The sequence below is a fragment of the Cherax quadricarinatus genome, chromosome 19 (assembly GCF_038502225.1).
Source record: "Cherax quadricarinatus isolate ZL_2023a chromosome 19, ASM3850222v1, whole genome shotgun sequence".
NCBI classification, from domain to species: Eukaryota; Metazoa; Arthropoda; class Malacostraca; order Decapoda; family Parastacidae; genus Cherax; species Cherax quadricarinatus.
The window spans coordinates 38,797,566-38,813,272 of NC_091310.1; the positions used below are offsets into that span (position 1 = coordinate 38,797,566).

The following is a 15,707-nucleotide window of genomic DNA, read 5'->3' on the forward strand; positions in this document are numbered from 1 at the left end:
GCGAGAATACCCACTGTTTTGGAATTTCCTTTTAAAAATGTTCTGGATGTGTTATGAATTTTAGATGACTGTCCAAATGTATTCCAAAACTGGTGCATTGTTAATCTTTGTGTTCAGATGAACATTTTAAGAGTTTTTCCCAAACATTATATAGATTTTCTCAATATTTAGAGTGGTTTGTTAGTTGTGATCCAAGTGGACATTTCTGCAAGTTCGGTGTTTACAGGGTTGCTGAGTGCAGTCGGATCAGCATTTGAAGTGACAAAAGTTGTGTCATCTGCAATTAGAATCAGTTTAAGTTCCTGTGAAGCATGAGGAAGGTCATTCATGTAGATAAGGAATATCACAGAGCCCAGGAACTCCTATAATGACTAACAGGGTTGCTGAAAAATAGTCATTAATGGTCATATGTTGATGTGTCCTTTGAGTAACAATCAATGTGTGAGAGAGCATATCCTCTTATTCCATAATGTTCTAATTTGAGCAGCAGAATATTGTCATCTACTGTACCAAAAGCTTTTAATAAGTAATAAAGAGGCCCACTGGCTATTCACTATTTTCAAGAAGCCAAACTGACATGGCTTAAGGATACTGTTCAATTATGAAGGCATAAATTTACTTATACAGTGGACCCCCGGTTTACGATCAGCTCCCAATGCAACCAATTATGTAAGTGTATTTATGTAAGTGCACTTGTATGTGCATGTTTGGGGGTCTGAAATGGACTAATCTAATTCACAATATTCCTTATGGGAACAAATTCGGTCAGTACTGGCACCTGAACATACTTTTTTTAGAAGAGAATGAAATAATATCGTAAACCGGGGGTCCACTGTACATATACAGGAAGGCCCCGGTTTATGGCAATTCGCTAATAAGGACATTTCAAATTATGTATACCCAAAAATTCATTTACACGGCTCCTGATTCATATTACAGTGTCTGAATGCCATTTGTTTGTTCACATTCTCCATGAGCTCCACATCTCTCTATTATGTCTGGAAACGGCTTGATAAAGCTCCTGGAGAGTGAAACATTGCCACCATAAAATGTCACATTAGTTGCACTTGTGTCTTTTTACTTTACATGTTTTAAAGTTATTGCATATTTTGTATACATATACTCTGACAATTGTACTTGTATGTACTTGTACCTAAATAAACTTACACACTATGCCGGTGTGCAGGTACATTAAAACCACTAAGAATGTCTCACTAGTGTTGATGCAATAATAATACAAATACATAATTATTCTGGGGGCACTTTAAATATTGTACATTACAGTGTCAGACATTTTCATCAATCCATCTACGACATTTTTTCAAAATTATATAAGAAACATGCTGCATATCATATAAACAAAATAGTATATACAATCATAATAAAATAAATAAACATAATTGTGAGGTGTGGTAGCCTGCTCAGCTACCACACCTCCTAACTTACTACAATAAATACTAGTCACCTCTCCACCTACACTAAGATTACAAATATTTTAAGGTAAGTAATGAGTGTATTGAATATGCTTTTTACTTTATTGTTTTTTATGCCTAATTCTATTAATAACTTAATATATGATAGTGTTTGTAGATGAATGGTTCAGAGAACCGACATGTTGATAAATTAGACACATGTGCAACTCTTGGGTATCTTTATTGAGGAAACGTTTCGCCACACAGTGGTTTCATCAGTCCATACGTAGGAGAAACTTGAAGAATAGGAGAAGAATGAGGTAATCAGTCCCTCAACCTTGAGTCGATGTGTTCAGTCCATCAATCTATTCAAGATTGATGGACTGAATACATCGACTCAAGGTTGAGGGACTGATTACCTCATTCTTCTCCTGTTCTTCAAGTTTCTCCTACGTATGGACTGATGAAGCCACTGTGTGGCGAAACGTTTCCTCAATAAAGATACCCAAGAGTTGCACATGTGTCTAATTTATCAACATGTCGGTTCTCTGAACCATTCATCTACAAATCTGTCAGGCACTGCAACTTCTTGGGATCTTAATACTTAGGAATTCTTCGCTTGCCTAATTCTTGGGCACGACCTACTTCCACATTGAACAAATGTGACATGACCTATGACTGCTGCACCTCTCCTGCCATACGGTTTATAAGCTGCTTCTCCGCTGATATGCCGTATTCTATTCAAGATTGATGGACTGAACACATCGACTCAAGGTTGAGGGACTGATTACCTCATTCTTCTCCTGTTCTTCAAGTTTCTCCTACGTATGGACTGATGAAACCACTGTGTGGCGAAACGTTTCCTCAATAAAGATACCCAAGAGTTGCACATGTGTCTAATTTATCATATGATAGTGTAAACATGTTATCAGGCATGTTTACACTATCAACTCTCTGGCAATTTTCACTTTACAGCAGTAGCCTGGAACCTAGCCTACCATATAAGCGGGGCCCTCCTGGTCTGTAATTATGTATGATAATCTATATAACTGTATTTGTGTATACCTGAATAAACTTACTGTTGGGTCACTATTTCTGCAGAGTGGTACAACTCTTCCTAGTTAGGTATGCTGGGGAAGTTTTGGCTTTAACTTATTTACTGAACAAAGCTGCAACAACACATGAAAAGCTTTCTTGGATATTAGTGGGGTATGTGCTTTGTTTCCAGCTTCATTTTGCAGCAACATAATTATAAAGGTAACCACAACTGAAGTAGTTAGGGAAAGGTACAGCTAACTTGAGCAGGGGATATCAGGATTTTGTTGACTAGATTTGTTCCAACAGTTGAAATCATTTCATTAATTTGTGGTCTCTCAAGGCTTGCAAGAGGGGGAAAAGGCTCATTAGGTTTAATTAGGCGTATTTCTTTGGATCTGGTGAACTTACTAGTGCCCAGTATTTGAGAAAGTGTTTTCAAGGTCTTTTTTATTTCTCCTTTAATAACAATGAATCTGTTAGTACAGTATAATACAGTGGACCCCCGCATAACGATGGCATCACATAGCGATTTTTCCGCATAACGATTACTTTTATCGCAAAATTTTTGCCGCGCATACCGATTAAAAACCCGCTTACCGATTTTCGTCCGAGACGCGTCCAATGTGCCCTCAGCCAGCCTCACATGTGCCGCCCCGTCCCATTGTTTACCAGCCAGCCTCAGCGGTAACATCCAAGCATACACTCGGAATATTTCGTATTATTACAGTATTTTCGGTGCTGTTTCTGGAAACTTAATAAGTGACCATGGGCCCCAAGAAAGCTTCTAGTGCCAACCCTACACCTCAAAGGGTAAGAATTACTATAGAGATGAAGAAAGAGATAATTGATAAGTATGAAAGTGGAGTGCGTATAGCCGACCTAGTCAAGCTGTACAAGAAACCCCAATCAACCATCGCTACTATTGTGGGCACCAGAAAGACAATCAAGGAAGCTGTTCTTGCCAAAGGTTCAACTGTGTTTTCGAAACAAAGATCGCAAGTGATGGAAGATGTTGAGAGACTCTTATTGGTGTGGATAAATGAAAAACAGATAGCAGGAGATAGCATCTCTCAAGCGATCATATGTGAAAAGGCTAGGAAGTTGCATGAGGATTTAATTAAAAAAATGCCTGCAACTAGTGATGATGTGAGTGAATTTAAGGCCAGCAAAGGTTGGTTTGAGAGATTTAAGAAGCGTAGTGGCATCCATAGTGTGATAAGGCATGGTGAGGCTGCCAGTTCGGACCACAAAGCGGCTGAAAAATATGTGCAGGAATTCAAGGAGTACATAGAAACTGAAGGACTGAAACCTGAACAAGTGTTTAATTGTGATGAAACAGGCCTGTTCTGGAAGAAAATGCCAAGCAGGACCTACATTACTCAGGAGGAAAAGGCACTCCCAGGACATAAGCCTATGAAAGACAGGCTTACTTTGTTGATGTGTGCCAATGCTACTGGTGATTGCAAAGTGAAGCCTTTATTAGTGTATCACTCTGAAACTCCCAGAGCGTTCAGGCAAAAGAATGTCCTCAAGGATAATTTGTGTGTGCTGTGGAGGGCAAACAGTAAGGCATGGGTCACTAGGGAATTTTTCTATAACTGGTTACACCATGCATTTGCCCCCAATGTGAAAAATTACCTAACTGAAAAGAAATTAGAACTTAAGTGCCTCCTGGTGTTAGACAATGCCCCTGGTCATCCTACAGACGTGGCAGAGCGACTTTATGGGGACATGAGCTTCATTAAGGTGAAGTTTTTGCCTCCTAATACCACTCCTCTCCTGCAGCCCATGGACCAGCAGGTTATTTCCAACTTCAAGAAACTGTACACAAAAGCTCTGTTTGAAAGGTGCTTTGTAATGACCTCAGAAACTCAACTGACTCTAAGAGAGTTTTGGAGAGATCACTTTAATATCCTCAATTGTGTAAACCTTATAGGTAAGGCTTGGGAGGAAGTGACTAAGAGGACCTTGAACTCTGCTTGGAAGAAACTGTGGCCAGAATGTGTAGACAAAAGGGATTTTGAAGGGTTTGAGGCTAACCCTGAGAATCCTGTGCCAGTTGAGGAATCCATTGTGGCATTGGGAAAGTCCTTGGGGTTGGAGGTTAGTGGGGAGGATGTGGAAGAGTTGGTGGAGGAGGACAATGAAGAACTAACCACTGATGAGCTGATAGATCAACTTCAAGAGCAAGAGGCCAGACCTGAGGAAACTGGTTCAGAGGAGGGGAGAGAGAAATTGAAGAAGTTGCCTACTACAAAGATAAAGGAAATCTGTGCTAAGTGGCTTGAAGTGCAAACCTTCATGGATGAAAATCACCCTCACACAGCTATTGCAAGCCGTGCTGGTGATTATTACACTGACAATGTTGTGAAACACTTTAGGCAAGTCATAAAGGAACGAGAGGTACAGGCCACTATGGACAGATATCTTGTGCGAAAGAAGTCCAGTGACTCTGAAGCTGGCCCTAGTGGCATTAAAAGAAGAAGGGAAGTAACCCCAGAAAAGGACTTACTACCTCAAGTCCTAATGGAAGGGGATTCCCCTTCTAAACACTAACACTCTCTCTCCCCTCCTCCCATCCCATCAATCATCACCATATCTTCAATAAAAGTAAGTGTCATTTAATTGTGCATGCCTTTTTCAGTTTGTGTGTATTAAAATTAACATTTCATGTGGTAAAAAAAATTTTTTTTCATACTTTTGGGCGTCTTGCACGGATTAATTTTATTTCCATTATTTCTTATGGGGAAAATTCATTCGCATAACGATTATTTCGCATAACGATGAGCCCTCTTGCACGGATTAAAATCGTTAACCGGGGGTCCACTGTATACTGTTTTTATTTCTTTATGAGCTTTGTGAGTGTAACAGAAGATCTCTTGGCAATTTCTTTAGGTATTAATCCTAACCTTCACTGCTTCTCATACCTATGATTTTCTCAGTGGACCCAAGGAAATACATAAGCACACAAAGCTTTTAAGTTTTTGTTTAAATTCATTATAACTTACAATTTTTTTTGAGTGTGATGCCTGTCAACTCTGTTACAGTTTTCCAGGAAGTTAAGTGTCTTAGGTCAGTGTCAGCATTACAGTGCATAGTAAACTCCAATGTAAACCCTCCACTTAATCTTCTTGATGGGTACAACAGAACACACAAGTCACAATACAAGGCACAAGGCACTCGACAACATCCCTCGTGTCAGTCTCACACCATGCAAAAATGCAATGCACATAAAGGGCCCAAAGATCTGAAATTCACTACCTGAACAGATATTATTATAATCATTTATAATCATGGGGGAGTGCTAAACCCATAGGATTATACAGCACACATGGGAGGGATGGAAGGTATTCAGGCTCAATTCAGGTAACCGGAGCACAGATCCAATTCCCTAGATCAAGAGCCCCTCACCAGCATCAAGGAACCTCCCTTGAGGGGACCTAAACCTGTAAAGGATCCCCTGACTACATACAAATTTAGGGCTATGCTTAAAAAATCATCTCATCTCTCAATATTAACCAAACCAATCAAAACAACTTCTAATCAGTTTGAAGCAACTCTCCCAAATATTATATTATATGACCTTTAGTCAATAAAAACATCTACCAATCCATAAAATATTACTGTTTGAACCATTAATTTTAATACTGCTTTTATTATGTGCAACTTCAAAATTATTATTCTTATAAAGCTCCACCTTGACTACCTTGCATTAGTATTAAAATAATATAAAGATTTATTAAATAGTTAACCACTCTTATCGTGTCTAGACTTTAGTAGTTATTATGTGTACAGTGGACCCCCGCATAACGATTACCTCCGAATGCGACCAATTATGTAAGTGTATTTATGTAAGTGCGTTTGTACGTGTATGTTTGGGGGTCTGAAATGGACTAATCTACTTCACAATATTTCTTATGGGAACAAATTCGGTCAGTACTGGCACCTGAACATACTTCTGGAGTGAAAAAATATCGTTAACCGGGGGTCCACTGTACTAGGATTAGTCTGCCCGAAATGCCCCAGCATGATAGTGACTTTCTTTGTACTTAACAAATCAAAATTGTAATTACACACTGTAACCTTTGCAAAGAAATAAAATCTTTATTCTTTAGTATTATTTTAAAGATGTAGGGTAAAATGTAATACTATGTATGGCATCAATAATTAGTAGCTTTGGAGATTCAAATAAGGGCACATTGTGTTGCTTAACACATGATAGCTTCGGTTCATGTAATAACTGGTTTAAGGTGAATAGATGAGGTAAAACTCCAAAGCACAAATTCCATCAGCACAGGTTAATGAAAGACAGTGTTAGTAGTACAGACTGGGCAATATAATAGCAAATTTTAATGAATATAACTACAGTTTTTTATACCTTTTTAAAAGAGTTGGATATACATGTAATGTATTAATGTATTATCTATGGGCTGACCTAGAAACTTAACCTCATCATATTTCTTTACTTTGGATCCATTGATTTTGATGTCTAACTGTGGACAAGGTTGATTCTCATAGGTAATATACAATAAATTTTTTTTTCTATATTAAGGGTAAGTTTCAGAGTTTATTTATCATCAATCAGATGTAGATCTTTTCAGATCATTAACTATAGTATAGTATTTAAAGTCGGTGGGGAAGGGGGGTGAAGCATAAGGTATAAACCATGGTACAGGTGGGGCTCGAACTCACGGCAAGTGAGTCGTAAAATTACTCACTTGCCATGAGTTCAAGCCCCACCTGTATCGTGGTTTGTTTGCAACCATGTTATTACAATTTCATGAGTCATAAGATATAGGCTGTGTCATCAGCAAAGAATACAGCCTTAAGATGCTAGGTGGCAATCAATAAGTCATTGATATAGAGGAGGAAGAGAAGAGGACCCAGAGGACTCTAAGGCCACCCAATTTAATTTGTTGGGTAAATGAGGAAATGTCTTTTCTGAATACATGCTGTTCTCTGTTAAGTAGGATCTGAAGTAGCTGTACGTGAGCCCTGAGTCTGTAGTACTGTAATTAAGTTTACAAATTACTGTATTGTGATCAACTGTAACAAATACTTTACACAGATCAATAAAAAAAGCCAATATAATGCTCGTTTCTTTCAATTGCTGCATATATTAACATTTTTGAATAACATGATTAGAATATTCTGGAGTTTGAATCCAACATGGCAAAAAGCAAGGACATTAATATACTTGATTAAGACCTGGTCTGAGACCAGGCTGTGGATGACTTTCTCAATATTTTTAATAGTACTACTAATAGATTAGATATTAATCTATAACTGTTAACAATTCAATCACCAACTTTGTGAATGGGTCACATCTTGGCTCTTTTGAGCCAGTCTGGAAATTTGTGTTCTTCAAGTGATTTGTTGATAAATAGCAGCTAAATCATGTAGTCTCCCATTTACATTTGGTATACACTTTATTTTCCAGTCTAAGACTGGACAACTGGGACAATGATCCCAGAAACATTAATAAATAATCAATTAAACTGAATCAAAATTTATTTTCAAAATACAGTGGACCCTCAACCAGCGATGGCATCGATTAACGATAAATCTGACTAGCGATACATTTTATCGCAAAAATTTTGCCTCGATTAGCGCTAAAAAACTCGACCAACACTATTCGTTCCGTCTGAGACGCGTCCACTTCTGGCCAGTGTTTACAAGCCAGCCAGCCACCGCGGTCGCTTCCAAGCATACAATCGGAACATTTCATATTATCACAGCCTTTTTAGTGATTGCACCTGCAAAATAAGTCACCATGGGCCCAAAGAAAGCTTCTAGTGCCAACCCTACAGCAAAAAGGGTGAGAATTACTAAGGATATGAAGAAAGAGATCATTGCTAAGTATGAAAGTGGAGTACATGTCTCCGAGCTGGCCAGGCTGTACACAAAACCCCAATCAACCATCGCTACTATTGTGGCCAAGAAAACGGCAATCAAGGAAGCTGTTCTTGCCAAAGGTGCAACTATGTTTTCGAAACTGAGATCGCAAGTGATAGAAGATGTTGAGAGACTGTTATTGGTATGGATAAACGAAAAACAGATAGCAGGAGATAACATCTCTCAAGCGATCATATGTGAAAAGGCTAGGAAGTTGCATGACGATTTAATTAGAAAAATGCCAGCAACTAGTGGTGATGTGAGTGAATTTAAGGCCAGCAAAGGTTGGTTTGAGAGATTTAAGAATCATAGTGGCATACATAGTGTGATAAGGCATGGTGAGGCTGCCAGTTTGGACCAAAAAGCAGCTGAAAAATATGTGCAGGAATTCAAGGAGTACATAGACAGTGAAGGACTGAAACCTGAACAAGTGTTTAATGGTGACACTGACAATGTTGTGAAACACTTTAGGAATGTCATAAAGGAACGGGAGGTACAGGCCTCTATGGGCAGATATGTTGTGCGACAGAGGTCCAGTGACTCTCAAGCTGGTCCTAGTGGCATTAAAAGAAGAAGGGAAGTAACCCCAAAAAAGGACTTGCCACTTCAAGTCCTAATGGAATGGGATTCCCCTTCTAAACACCAAGACCATCAACACACTCCCCTCTTCCCATCCCATCAATCATCACCAGATCTTCAATAAAGGTAAGTGTCATGTAACTGTGCATGTCTTCTTCAGTTTGTGTGTATTAAAATTAATATTTCATGTGTTAAAAAAAAAAATTTTCAATACTTTTGGGTGTCTTGCACAGATTAATTTGATTTCCATTATTTCTTAAGGGGAAAATTAACTTGACTAACGATTATTTTGACTAACGATGAGCTCTCAGGAACGGATTAATAGCGTTAGTCGAGGGTCCACTACTGTATTACATATACACAAGCGAGTGCCCATGGCTCAGTTGATGAGTGCCCTAAGCTTACAAGCTGAGGAATCTGGGATTGCTCCCTGGCATGGATGAAAAGTTGGGCATATTTCCTACTGTACAGCTATGACATAATTCTTAGTGTTAAGTAGTCTGTAAGCCAATAATGTTAAGTCGGCCCATAATGCCTAAGTATAACAGAGGCTCTCTTTGCATTGCAACCCATTATTGTAAATTCAAAATCTCAATGTACTATTTGCAAAGACATAAATAAAATAAATAAATAAATACATGTCTCTGTTTGCCTAACAATAAGTAGGTACCTGGAGTGTTAGTAAACTGTTATGGGTCACACAGTGGGGAGGAGATTAAAGGACCTCATTGGAAATAAGACCGATAGTCCCTGATGATGCACGGACTTTACTGGGTTATCCTGGGTGGCTAACCCTCCAGGTTAAAAATCTGAACAGAATCTTATAAGAATAAGAATAAAGTTTATTTTGACTTGATACACGGTTGTACAGAGGAATATAACAGTTCAGTGTACATGCCAAAAGCCCCTTTGTATGCAGAGCATTTCGGTCAAACTTAAAAATTAACTTCAGATTAGGAAGGCAATAATAGTTCATATGGGCATTAGATAAGTTACAGTTACAGTGAGTACAAGAGAATTGAATATTCTATTAGGTAATGCTACATGGCTTTGATAAGTCTAGTAGAGAATAATTACAATAGTAAATTAGTTTATAAAGATTACAGTATCTAAATAGAGTAAACTATGATAATCTGAAAGCCCACAGTACCATATGTGCAGCACTTCAAGCAAACTTAAGAGTAAGCATAATGCATTATACTTACTAGTCTAAATTTACCCAAAATACTTTTTGCATATGGATTTAACTAAGATCCCCTTTGTTCCTTATTTTTTGTTAAATTATCAGAATATGCTCTACGGCAAGTACCATATAACTGATGATAAACAATACTGACCAGTTGATGAATTCAACACATTCATCAGTGTTACACAGAGTGAATTGTTGAGATATTCTAGGTTAAGTCATCATATGTCTTTTTTTTGTACAGCTTATTTAGTTGACATGAAATACAAATTACAGGAAGAATAAATATATATTAATTATATTTATAAAATGATATGATGTTAAGACTGATATCATGTGTTCGGATTGGATATGCAAAATGAGGAAGAGTCAGATGAAGACACCAACTTTTCATATCACTAAAATCAGTTAGTTATTCAGGTAAATGGTTCAGCAACTTGATAAAAAAATAATAAATATAAATACAATTTACCCAACAACACAATTTAGGTTTAGGTTAAAGTAAAAAAGATTAGGCTAGGTTTGGTTAGTGCTTGTTGATAGTTTTACTAAATTTATATAGAGAACTTATTGCCTATAGGAAACTATAGGAGTTTTTTCCTGATCAATCAATGACTTGGGAACATCAGTGAGATCACTTCCACTCAATGGGCATTCTGAATGAGCATTAATACTTTAAAGAAATTGTAGGGAAATCTTAAGAAGTTGCCAATATAAAATGCCACCCCAGCATGAAGTATCTACAATACTTATAAATTATTCACAGTAAAATACAAATACTGTATATGAAGTAAAATACCCTCTACTAGCTTAACTAAACAAGAGCACCAGCTAAACTCAATGGAAGTATTGTAGCAGCAATTTAGTTCCTAATAGTGTTGTTAGAAACCCCTAATTAACATAAATAAGCCTTATGTGTAAACTGCCTTCTTCCCTAATGTTGAAATAAATTATGATTATCTTAAAATTGAAATCAAATATGTTGAAATAAAAGCTGGTTATTAATTCTAGCACAATAACACAATCTTGGCATCCCTCAACTAAAACTTTAGCCTAAATTCAGAAATTTATATAGTAATTTATATTATAATTATTATACTTTTAATTTATTCTGTGATAATGTTCACAATCATGACTGACCCAGTTTCTTACTAATAGACTTATATTGCGATAACACTAGCTGTCCAGTCAGGAAATTAAGACACTGATCTAATTTTATATACCGAAACGAAAAGTATAAACTGCTATGGGAACAACAGTGCGTATATATAATGCACGGTCTTTACATTACACTACATACAAGGAACTGCGCATAAAATCTACAGAACACGTACCACGTGACGTGAAATTCCTTGTTTACTCTTCGAACTCTAACATACCTTAAGGAGACATGCCTCATTACTTGTAAATCTCGCTGTAAGATCACCTTAACTTTAACTGTGAACATATTTAACATAGCCTAGAAGATACGACAGCAGTATTTAGAGGGTAAATCGTACTTACCAAGGTCTTGATTTGGCCCATGTGGCAGACATGTTTTGATTAGGGAATTATGGGAACAAAAACGCGGGAAAATGTAGGTTACTTCGTCTTTACTTCTCGAGGAATTATTACCCTAGAAACATCAATATTGAAAAATACATTATTTCTCTATAATTAGAGCACAAACAAATATTTATCACGTACAATTTTTCTATGCTTGGAAATTAAGGCATATTGTTGAGGTTACTTTTAAGAGACAATAGTGTAAAGCACTGGAATATTGGCCGAGCTACGCTTGCTGGTGACGTCATACTACTACGTGACGTCACACTAAGCCATTGATGTGATTGGTCAATTTTACTACACGAGCGCAAGCCGCCATTCATGAGCGGTCCCTTTAAATGTTTGTAAACAAGCGTACCACCTCTACACATTGTGGAATTTTTGTCTGCAGAAAGCACTGCAGGGTTAGTGAAATTGCAATATATTCATACATGTATACACCTATACAAGGAAATAAAAGTTCTTATACATTATAAGTGATATTACGTAAACTAAAGCTGCAGGTGTTTGTAATCATTACAGATTAAAAAGAATAAGCTGAATATAGTTTTATTTTCTTTTATTGTAATTTTGGGGGAATATTAAAAGTACATTATATAGGTTTAATCTAGGATTACCCAGAAATATTAAGGTGTGACATTAAATACAGTATGGATGTATGTTATGGGCAACACCCGTAACATCCTTCATAAAACCATCCTCTGCCAAGTCAACTCCTAAACATCTGAAAACATTCACTTCTTCCATACTCCCTCCCTCTAATGTTGTATCCAATTTTTCTTTATCTAAATTGTTTGATACCCTCATCACCTTACTCTTATCTATATTCACTTTCAGCTTTCTACCTTTACACACCCTCCCAAACTCGTCCACTAACCTTTGAAACTTTTCTTTAGAATCCTCAAAAGCACAGTATCATCAGCAAAAAGTAACTGTGTCAACTCCCATTTTGTATTTGATTCCCCATAATTTAACCCAACCCCTCTCCCCAAAGCTGCAAGCTCCTGATGATGTGTTGATTGCAACATGATTATTATTATTATAATCAAGGGGGAAGCGCTAAACCCGGAGGATTATACAGCATTGCAACATGAAAAGCTTTGATTATTATTATTATAATCAAAAAGAAGCGCTAAGCCACAAGGACTATACAGCGCTGCAGGGCAGGAAGGAAGTGAGAGCATCAGGTGGCAAAAGGGAGATGGATGAGTAATAGGTTACGGATGACAGCGGGGTAGTGGATGGTGAAAGGGTAAAGGGCAGCAAGAGACTGAACTAGAAAGGGTTGAGGGGAGTGCGAAAAGTATCATCAGAGTTTGTGGAGTAAATCAGTCGTTGTCAAGAAGTCAATGAGAGAGTCAGGATTAAAGGAGGGTCCATCAGCAAGAAGGGAAGGTAAAGAGAGAGTAGTAGAACGAAGACGACGTTGGAGGTAAATTCTGCGTGCTCGTTGATAGAGAGGGCAGTCTAACAGAATGTGGCTAATCGATACTGGAACTTGACACTGCTCACAGAGAGGAACAGGGTGCCTCTCCATGAGATACCCATGAGTAAGACGAGTGTGGCCAATGCGAAGGCGGGAGAGAGTGGTCTCCCAACCTCGGCACTGATGACAAGAAGGCGGCCAGTAACCTATGCTCGGTTTAATAGAATGAAGTTTGTTACCGAGCAGAGTTGACCAACATTGCTGCCAACGGGTGCGAAGGTGGGTAGCTATTGCAGCAAAATAGTCCAGAAATGGAACACCTTGATAGGAAATTGGTAGGTCATGTACTGCTGACCGCGCAGCAGTGTCTGCCTGTTCATTGCCCTGTACGTCGACATGACCAGGGACCCAACAAAAAAAATATCTTTATGTTTGGTAGAGATACGGCGTAGCCAAAGTTGGATACGGAGAACTAGGGGATGAGATGTATCAAATTTTCGTATACCCTGTAGAGCACTAAGGGAGTCTGAGACTACTACAAATGATGACACAGGCATAGATGCGATACGAATAAGTGCTGCAAGAATGGCATACAGTTCAGCAGTAAAAATGCTAGCTGAAGATAGTAAATGCCCCCGCACGACGCTGTCCGGAAACACTGCTGCGAATCCAACGCCGTCTGAAGACTTAGAGCCATCTGTGTACACAGCGGTGGCATGAGAATGGGAGTGGAAGTGATCAAGAAAAAGAGAGCGGGAAGCCACCGTAGGCAGTTGAGCTTTCGAGCAAGGGAGTGAGAAAGAACAGACCCGAACAGCTGGAACTTCCCAGGGGGGTAGGGAAAAGTGAGATGCTACATGAACATATAAAGGTGGTAACTGAAGGGAAGACAAGAGTGAATGTAGGCGAAGAGAAAAGGGACGGAGCAAACAGGGGCGGTGAACGAATAAAGAATGTCTACTAATATCGGTGACCATTCTATAAATGGAAGGATTGTGTAGATCGTGAGAGCGTACATAGTAGCGAAGGCAATGGGCATCACGGCGATCAGACAAGGATGGAACATTCGCTTCTGTATAGAGGCTCTCAACAGGGGAAGAGCGAAAAGCACCAAGCCACAAACGTAATCCTTGGTGATGGATAGAGTTAAGGCTAGAGAGAGTAGCAGGAGAGGCCGCGGAATAAATCTGGTCACCATAATCGAGTTTCGATAAAACGAGGGCTGAATGTAGGCGAAGCAGAGTTCGAAAATCAGCTCCCCAGGAACGATGAGCAAGGGTTTTAAGAAGGTTTAACCGGCTGTGACAAGTTGCCTTCAGAGAGGTAATGTGAGGTTTCCAGGATAACCTGCGGTCAAAGAGAAGGCCTAGAAACCTGACTGTATCACGTTCGGGGATACGGGAGCCATAGAGATACAAAGGATGATCGGAGATAACAGAGCGTCTAGTGAAAGTAATTTGGTGAGTTTTGGTACTTGAAAATTTAAACCCATGCGTGGTGGCCCAAGTGGAAACACGGTCGACCGCATGCTGGAGAGAAACTGCAATAAGATGACAGTCAGCGCCTGCACAAGCAATAGCGAAGTCATCAACATAGAGTGATGACCAAATATTGGGTGGAAGAACAGAGGCCAAATCATTTATAGCAAGGAGAAACAGTGTTGTGCTTAGAACACATCCCTGAGGGACACCTTCAGCTTGGACGAAGTCCGGGGAAAGAACATTATTGACTCGAACACGGAAATGTCTGTCAGTTAAAAAGTTCTTAAGGAAGGATGGTAGATTGCCTCGGAGGCCTAAGGAATGGGCCTGGGCCAAAATATTATACCTCCAAGTTGTCATATGCCTTCTCAAGGTCAAAAAATATGGCAATAACTGAGTGATTATTCGCAAAGGCATTACGAACATACGTATCTCATTCAACTCCCCCATGTGGTTGTTTTGCATATAAAACCATGTAACCATTAGAATTTTTATTATTATATTTAGGGGGAAATTGTTAAACCCACAAGGGTCATATAGTACCTTGGGAAGTGGAGGCATTCTTGTTCAATCCAAGGAAACTGAAATCAAGAACAGTTCCTGGAGCCTTCACCAGCTTAAGAAAAATCCCTGAGAGGAGATTGTGCTTCAACTAATGCTACTTCAATGGATTTTTGTTTGTATGAGATGTCATTTTTTTGCAGATAATAGCATCTACCCAGTTGACTGTGGTTTTTAATTATAAATATATCAAAAGGGCAAATCTGACCACACCCAAAAGTTTGTTTCATTATCCTTATCCCCTCAAAGAAGGCTCTTTGATGCTGGTACGGGGCTCGTGATCCAAGACACTGGAAGTGTCCTTACCTTCCTTGAATCATACCTGACTGGCTCTTGTTCCCAGGGTGCTATATGATCCCTGTAGGTTTAAAGCTTCCCCCAATAAGAATTTCATCCTTAAGATCTTGGCCAGTTCCCTTATGTACACTAAATTGCAGTGAATAAATGAATGAGAGGGAGAGTGGTACATACAAGTAGCAGCCACAAAATGAAAGGGGCACCTGCACTAGAGTAAAATGCACTCCTTCACCACAATGGAATGATGTGCAACCAACCAACTGCTCCAGCACTGAACCTTCCATTTG

At 38.8% G+C, this 15,707-nt stretch overlaps 1 protein-coding gene across 8 annotated transcripts in view; it reads right to left on the minus strand.

The window, feature by feature from the left end:
- LOC128688365 (zinc finger protein PLAGL1) overlaps window positions 1–11,682 on the minus strand; it is an 85,073-nt gene extending 73,391 nt beyond the window's left edge. For 5 of the 8 annotated variants that reach the window (XM_070086677.1, XM_070086680.1, XM_070086683.1 and 2 more), the window contains exon 1: window positions 11,614–11,681. The gene's annotated coding sequence lies outside the window, so the exon portion shown is untranslated. Of the gene's footprint in view, window positions 1–11,613 lie in introns of all 8 variants that reach the window. The other 3 variants (XM_070086678.1, XM_070086676.1, XM_070086679.1) reach the window with 3 other exon arrangements.
- Between the last annotated feature and the right edge of the window lie 4,025 nt (window positions 11,683–15,707).